The sequence below is a fragment of the Alligator sinensis genome, unplaced genomic scaffold (genome assembly GCF_000455745.1).
Source record: "Alligator sinensis unplaced genomic scaffold, ASM45574v1 scaffold103_1, whole genome shotgun sequence".
NCBI classification, from domain to species: domain Eukaryota; kingdom Metazoa; phylum Chordata; order Crocodylia; family Alligatoridae; genus Alligator; species Alligator sinensis.
Genome location: NW_005842226.1, coordinates 128,173 through 135,518, shown reverse-complemented (window position 1 = coordinate 135,518; position 7,346 = coordinate 128,173). Strand labels below are relative to the sequence as shown.

General features: G+C 48.1%; 1 protein-coding gene across 4 annotated transcripts in view; it reads left to right on the top strand.

Moving 5' to 3' along the window:
• The window catches only part of CSNK1G2 (casein kinase 1 gamma 2), a 69,725-nt gene that overhangs the window by 12,696 nt on the left and 49,683 nt on the right, over window positions 1-7,346 (top strand). The gene's annotated exons all lie outside the window — the stretch shown is intronic.

Sequence of the window (7,346 nt, the reverse complement as noted above, 5' to 3'; positions counted from 1 at the left end):
GTCTGCCCCCGCCCCCCCCCCCCCCCCAGTTGGGTCCCCTGGAGGTACATCCTACATCACTGGGCAGGTAGAGGATGGAGCACCAGACTGAGACATGGGAGACCTGGATTCTGTTCTCAGCTTTGCCACTGCTCTCCTGGGTGTTTCTGGGCAAGTCATTATTTCCCTGCCTCAGTTTCCCCTCCCCCCACTTTAAAAAGGGGGTTATGATACCTCCCTATGCAAAGTATCCTGAGGCTACTGGTGAAAAGTGCAGTCCAAGAACTGGGAACTGTTAGCCTGAATCACAAGGTAGGGCTGAATCCCAGATCTGAGCCCTGGGACAGTGCCTGAATCACAAGGCTATCTCCCTTTTTGGTGTCTTGCTTCTGCTGTCCCTCAGCGGTGCAGTGTTGGGTTGGCGATTGGCTGCCGTAAGAAGACTGGGCCTCTCCTGTAAGAAATGTGTCCTTTGGTAAGACTAGTCCTTGGGGCTGTTGATCCTTCGAGCTCACTTGCCACCCCGTCACTGTTGACATCATACAGGGGATGGACTAATTACTGGGCAGAGGGCTTTCTGTCCACCCATTGCTGAGGTCACCTTGCAGGTTGCGGGTCTGGAAATGGACTTACTGGCCTACTTCCTGACTGCCTTATTGAGCGACTCACACCTTGCTAAGCTCTCTTGGAAGAGGCTGTTGGTGTTGATGACATGTGAAGATGCTACAAAACACCTTCAGCTTGGTGCATCTGTGGAGCCTCCCCTCTCCAGCAAGTTTCAAGCCTTTTAAATTTGGCGAGACAAGCATCATTTTTAGAGTAAATATTAGTAGTCCAGAGAATGCTCCTGTGAATTTGGCTGGCGACGTGATGTGGGAGTCTTGTTTCTTCCTGAAGCTGCCGGAGCGCTGAGTAGAGGCCCCAGGCTCTGGAATTCCCCGGTCCTGCAAGGAGGAGGTGGCTGGCTTTTCCTACACAGGAACTTGTGGTTGTTCGGTTTTATTCATCCTGCAAGGCAGGAAACCTCCTACAGGTGGAATGCAAAGGCTCCCAACCTGGGACCTAGCATCTGGCTGTGGCGCCTGATGGAGCGGAGAGCAGAGCTCTGCACTCCTTGGATTCAGCCTCCATTTTAAGAAGCAGGGTGTGGAAAGCTTCAGCCCCCAGGAATCTGCCGTTAACCCCGTCTGGGCACCCGCATGAGACTGTTCGTGCCTGGGGGAAGGGCTGCTGCATTGCAGTGAAGACATGCCTGGAAGGGGTCAATCAGTTATGGGAGTGATCTGGTTACGACTCCTGAGTGACAGCAGCCACACTGTGACATACAAGTGGCTGTGTGCGCACTAGGGGTGATGTCCTTCACGTGTGGCACTTAGGAGCTGCCCTATGTTCTTCCAGAGTGAACTGCGAGAGACCCTGCTTGTCCTCTCTGGGCCTATGGGGGAAATCCAAGCCCATCAGCTTGTTATAGTAACAAGCTTCTTGCTTTGGCTTGCTCTATTTTGTCCACAGCCCTTGGCGGTAAGGCATAGATCGTCCTCTGAGTAATGACCAGGGGCAAATGCTGGCAATTAGCACAACCTCTGGGATTGTTTTTGTGGAAGGGAGGTGAATGCAATGCAGGAGGTGTGCTTTGATAGCACAAGAAGGCAGAAATGCCCTTTTCTGAGGAATGTGAGCAGGCTGCATATGGAGATGGAGCGTGGGCAGTCTAATCCCTCATGCTACCTTAGAGGTTCTGGATCCAGCCCATGCAGATGTGGAACTACATTGTCAGTACAGACCTATGTTGACCAGCCCTGGGCCCAGAGCTTTCCCAGGATCCTGGTCTTCAATGCCAGGAGCATCACAGGAAGAGGCCTGGCCAGTCAGGAAAAGGGTTGCTATTGCTGTCTGGAAGTCAGTTACCCTGCATCATTGGAGATCTGAGACTGATTAGTTCAGGTTTGGGTCAGCTGTTGGCTATGCAGTGATTACCATGGTTCAGCTCGGGGGTCAAGATGGGCAGATCTCTGCAAGTACAGTAGAATTTAAGCAAACAGGCCTCCTAAAGTGTGTCATCGAAGGCACACGTGTCCATGGTGTGAGTGTATGGCTGTATAAAGAGGGGGGGACTCCTATGGTATCTGTCAGTGGACCCTAGAGGTCACTGATATGGCATGTACTGGCAAAGTAAATGATGCCAGAATATCCCAGAGATCTGGTGTATTTGAATTGGAGAAAAAGCCTCCAACATGGCCTGCGCAGTAATGGAGCTGTCAGTGGTGGTCAGCTCTGCTGTTTTGGGTGAATCCAGCCTGGCCTGTTTTCTCCTACTCCTTGACTTACGAAGCCCTATCCTTCTGTGATCCCTTCTGATGGGAGGTGGTTTCGCTACACACTGAGCAAGGGCTAGATATGGTGAAATGTGCCTTCTGCCAGCTGGAGAGGAGATGGCAGTGCCAGCACAGCTGTGTAACACCATGCATGATCTGGGCACAGCACAGCTTCTGCCTGGAATAGGCCACTGACTTGCAGCTGGTGGTTTACCACACCAGAAAGTGCTCATTGCCTCTCAGGGGGTGAGGGAGTGAAAGAAGTAAGGGGCTCTGGGTGTGCTTGTGTTCTTACTTCGGGGGCTGAAGTCACGTGAGTACCATGTCCATCGACTGTTCCATGTACCAGCGCTCTGAGACCCAATTTAAAATTGTTTTTTTAAACCATCTGTCTTTACTTAACGTTTTGCAAGTACATGCACGTACCTCAGGGTTATACAACAGAGTTAATTAACGGCAAGCAGCACAAACAGTGTATAGCTGCTGCAGCCGAGGTTCAGCTACCAAAACCAGCAAGTACCCAGATGCTGAAGTGTAATGTCACCAGCAACAGGGTCTCTCATTTGCAATGTACCTGCTGTCCTGGTGCCAGAGTGCCCTGTCTACTGGTGATCAGGTGCTCTTCTATCCTGGCACTTCTCAGCAACTGGCCCAGTGTCACACTCCCCCAGTTCCCTTCCCTGCCTACTCCCCTGCCAAATTGTCCATTGGGTGGAAAATGTGGCAGGGTGGTTAGTAGAATGGGCAGGACCAGGGCATAGATATGGAGTCAGTGAGGTTCATTTTGTCCCCATTGATCATCATGCCAAGCATTTAGTGGAGCACCTCGCTGTGGGGCTGCTGATCTTGCTCATTCATTGTCCAGTCATGCTGGTTCTGTTCTGCCATCACTTCCTCCTCCCCATCCCGTACCTCCTTTGCAGCTCCGGTTCATGGAGGCAGTCCATGCTGCTGGCAAAGTCCTTTGGCATCTCCTGCAGCAGGTTGCCCTGGTTCTCTGTCTTTGGCTGTGCAGGTTGAGCAGTCTCTGACTTGCCATCACAGGTCTCCTTCTGTGGCACATTACCGTGATAACCATGGAGGGGGAAGAATCCTAACCTGTGTGGATCAGAGGGAAACATTACAAAAGGAGATAAATGTGGCATCTGCTCCTCCATCCCTTCACTTCTCCGCTCATCACATGCTGTGTCAGAGTTCCTATTCCCCATCCAGAGAAGTGGTTTGTTTCCTTTTTTTAAAACGATTTGCTTTTGAGGGTTTGGAAGCATGTAGGGAGAGGCAGGGACATGCCAGCGTGTCAATGATGGGCTTCCTGTTACTTTGGGCTGTCGCAGCACAGGAGGGAAAGGAGAATTTGTTCCAAGCCTCTGGTTGAAAACCATCTGCTTGTGCCATGGTTGCCTTTTGGGGGTTGATAGGCAGACTAATGGATGATGGGAATAGTGAGGTATGGGGTGTGTGAGGAGCAGTTTGCCTTGCCCAGCAGGCTGATGGCCTATCTGTAGTTCCTGTTGAACGGTCATGTATCGCTCATGAAAAGTGTATCACTTGCTCATCTCATGCTGCTGTAAACAGGCAGCTGCAGCAGAGAACCACCATGGGGTGCCTTGGCAGCACCCCTCTTTCTTCCTCCGTCATGGTCAAATACATAGCAGGACTCCTCCGGCTCTGCCTGTCCAGAGTTTGTGTCTGTCCATTTTCCCATTGAGAGATGAGACAACCTTGGGCTCTGTGTTTTGGGGTGCAGGTAGTTACCCACTGTCATATTGCAGAATGGGCATGCTGGACTACAACTCCTAGTCTTTGCCTTTACAGTAGGGAATCATTATGGCCATTCCCCTTTCCAGTAGTGATATTCCATCTGATGGGTTCCTTGCTCCCCCAGCTTCTTGGATTCAGGGCCATTCATCACTGAATTCTGGCTTTTGGATCTGAAATCATGGTCCTTGTTGTCCCACTAGGAACTTGGTCTCAGACTCTGGCTCGCTGGCAGCAAATACAATAGGAAAACTCGTGTTGTCCTGGTCACTGTTGCACTTGGCATTCTGGACTGGGGCTAGGAAGTAAAACGGCTGGAGCTGCAATCCACATGTAAATGTGGGTCTCGAGCATGGACCTGGCCCATATGACTTGGCAGAAGGCAAGAATGTGTCCGGAGGAATGATGAAAAGGTGCAAGAAAGCTATTGGCGCTCGATGGTGCAGCTTGCAGCCCCATTGAAGTAGCTTTGTTCACAGCTGGGGAGTTGCACTTGACTTTCTGTCTCTGATTCATGTAGTCTGAGTGGAAAGCACCATCCTGCTTGAATGAAAGATTTTTGCCTGTGGACAGGATGTGGGTTAGAGGTGGCACTTGGGTCATGGCAGTGAAGATGACTCCTCATGAGATTCCCGCTATGTGACAGTGAGTTTACTGTGTGAGCTGAGCAGGGCAGCTCAGGAAATGAGATTTCCTTTTTCATGAGTCTCATGGTAAAGTGCACTGGAGGAAGAGGGGAGGGGAGAGGCTGGAAAGAACATGGTGGACAAGTGGACTTTGACTGTGTTTTTGTTTTTTGACCCTCCAAAATATGGCCAGCTCCTTCACAGTCTTCCTTTCACTCCAGCTCTGGAATGGCATTGAGTTTTTTGAGCAAATACCTCTTGCATCTGAGATCTTCAACTTTTAACTGCTCTGGAGCTTGCTGTCCTTTGGATTTATTCTTGGACTTAAATAGAAAACCCAGAGCACACAAGGGGTTTGGTGGCTGGGACCACTTGCTCAAATAAGTGACTCAGCCAGTGTGTCTGAAATGCCTTCCTGAATACAGCTCTTGTGGTGCCAAATGAGGCTTAATTGCTGCCGTCAGTATGTTGGCGGGTGCTGTCCTGTGTGTCCTGTAGAAACAGCTGGACCACATGGGCTGTGTCAATAGAGAAAGAATTAGCCATCAGACTGTAACTGGCTGCTGTCCCTTTGATCGCAGCTATCCAGCGGTACTGCTCCTTTGTTACTAGAAACAGGCTTGATTGTTATAACTGAAATCTCTGCACTTCCCCAACGTACTTGTTGCTATTTAGGCTGATCAGGCCTGATTGATAGAAATGGATTTAAGAGATCTGTGGAATCATGTTCATGACGCATCTCAGTTCAGTGGCAATACGCTAATCATCTCTGTTCCTCGTCAGTCTAATTTTCTGGTTATTCATCCTGGGTACTAATAGTCCCATGCAATTTACAGTAGAGAAGCTAAGGGATAGTAACTAGCCCCTGGGAAGTGGCCCAGGCAGCGCTGTGACTTGCTTGTCTTTGTTCTTTCCTTGTACTTATTTGTACATACCCACATGTTGCAAATGGGAAAAAGAGAGGCGCAGAGAGCTTTTAGCCAGGGATCACTGCAGCGATCTTCCGAGCACTGACCAAAAAGCTGTTTTCATTCAAGTTTTGTTAGAGAGCTTAACTGCATTTTCTATTTATTAGGTTTTGGAAAACTCTTTATCAACCTCATTTGGAGTTTAAGGTACCTAGTCAGATACCTTGAGCTGAATAGATCAGTAAATTCAATGGATTCCCTTCTTGCATGTTCAGAGCTCCGGAAGACTTGTCTCAAACTCGTGCTGCATTTGATCTTGGTAGTCTAGTTTTCTGATCTTATTTTAGCGTGTGTATTTGATTTTTTTTTTTTTTTTTTTTTTTTCTTCCAGCAGTATTTTTAGCTCGTGCTGTTCAGTTCCCGTGCTGCTGCTGCCACCGCCAACATTTCCATCGTGGCATTTCTGCTCCCTTTGGTATTGCATGGTTAATATTTTCCACCCAGGTGTGACTGACTTGAAAAGGGATCCAGCGAAGAGAGTTGAATTCTGCCCCTGGCAGGGAAGGGGCTGAATGAAAACTAGCTTTAGCAGCTCAGGAAGTTTTCTACTTGGTTGCTTTTTAATGAGGAAGCATGTAGGTGTTACTCTGCCAGGGCCATTAGTTATGTGAGCTCTTTTGTGATTTAAAGATATAAGACTCTTCCTCTGACTGCTGTGCAGTGGCTGCATCTAAAATGCATTGATTTCTATTTGTGCTCATGCAAGTAGAAAGCAAATGTGCAGCACAACTGCCCCAGTTCTATCATGGGAAAATGGAGCTGTCTCCTTGTTAGATATTTTGGGGGGCTAAATAATTACTGCTGACCTGCTGCCAAAATGCTGACTTTTAGGAAAGCTGACTGCAGGCAAACACACACACACCCACTCACCCACCAATGAGCAGGAAATTGGCCTAGTCCACACACAGCCATAACCGTTAGGTGGCTTGAACTATACAGGGTTAAATCATCAAATATGTGCCCCTCTGCCAGTCCTGGATTATTCTCTGTAGTATATCTTCTAATGCTCTTTCCTGCTTGTTTTGTAAAGGAGGCATCATCCTGAAATTTTCCTGGTATTTAAAAAAAAAAAAAAAAAAAAAAAAGCTAATTTCTGCTCCTGTCTTACTACTGACACCTTAGGCCAGGGGTGGGCAATTATTTTGGCTGGAGGGCTACTTTTTTAAAGCAGTTCAGGTGATTTAGATGCATCTGTGTGACATGAATAGAATCTTTAAATCCTCTAAAACACAGAGCGTAGCCTTGGGCATATGGTTATTGGTCTCTTCCTGTTGTACAAACCTGGTGCAGTTTTTTTCTCTCTAGATATCTAAACTTTGAGTTGAACACCACTTTAATATCTGGAGCAGCATGGCTCTGTGCTGGCATATTTAAGCTTTCCTTTTCTCATCTTCATAGCAAGAGAGTACTATAGAAATTCTGGTATTTGTATTTTTAAGAAGATGCCAACATACTGGAGACAGGACAGAAAGAGCCCAAAGCCAGTTTGAACTCCAGAGAAAATGCGTCTCATAGTGCATTTAATTTATTACAAGGAGGACTGAGGAGTAGATTGACTGGTGGGATAATGCCTTCCGGGGAAGAACCTACCAGGGACTACAGGACTGGTACATTTAGCAGCGAAAGACGTAACAGCCACCAGTGGCTGGAAACTGAAGCTGGATAAATTCTGATTAGAGATAAGTCATGAATTCATAACA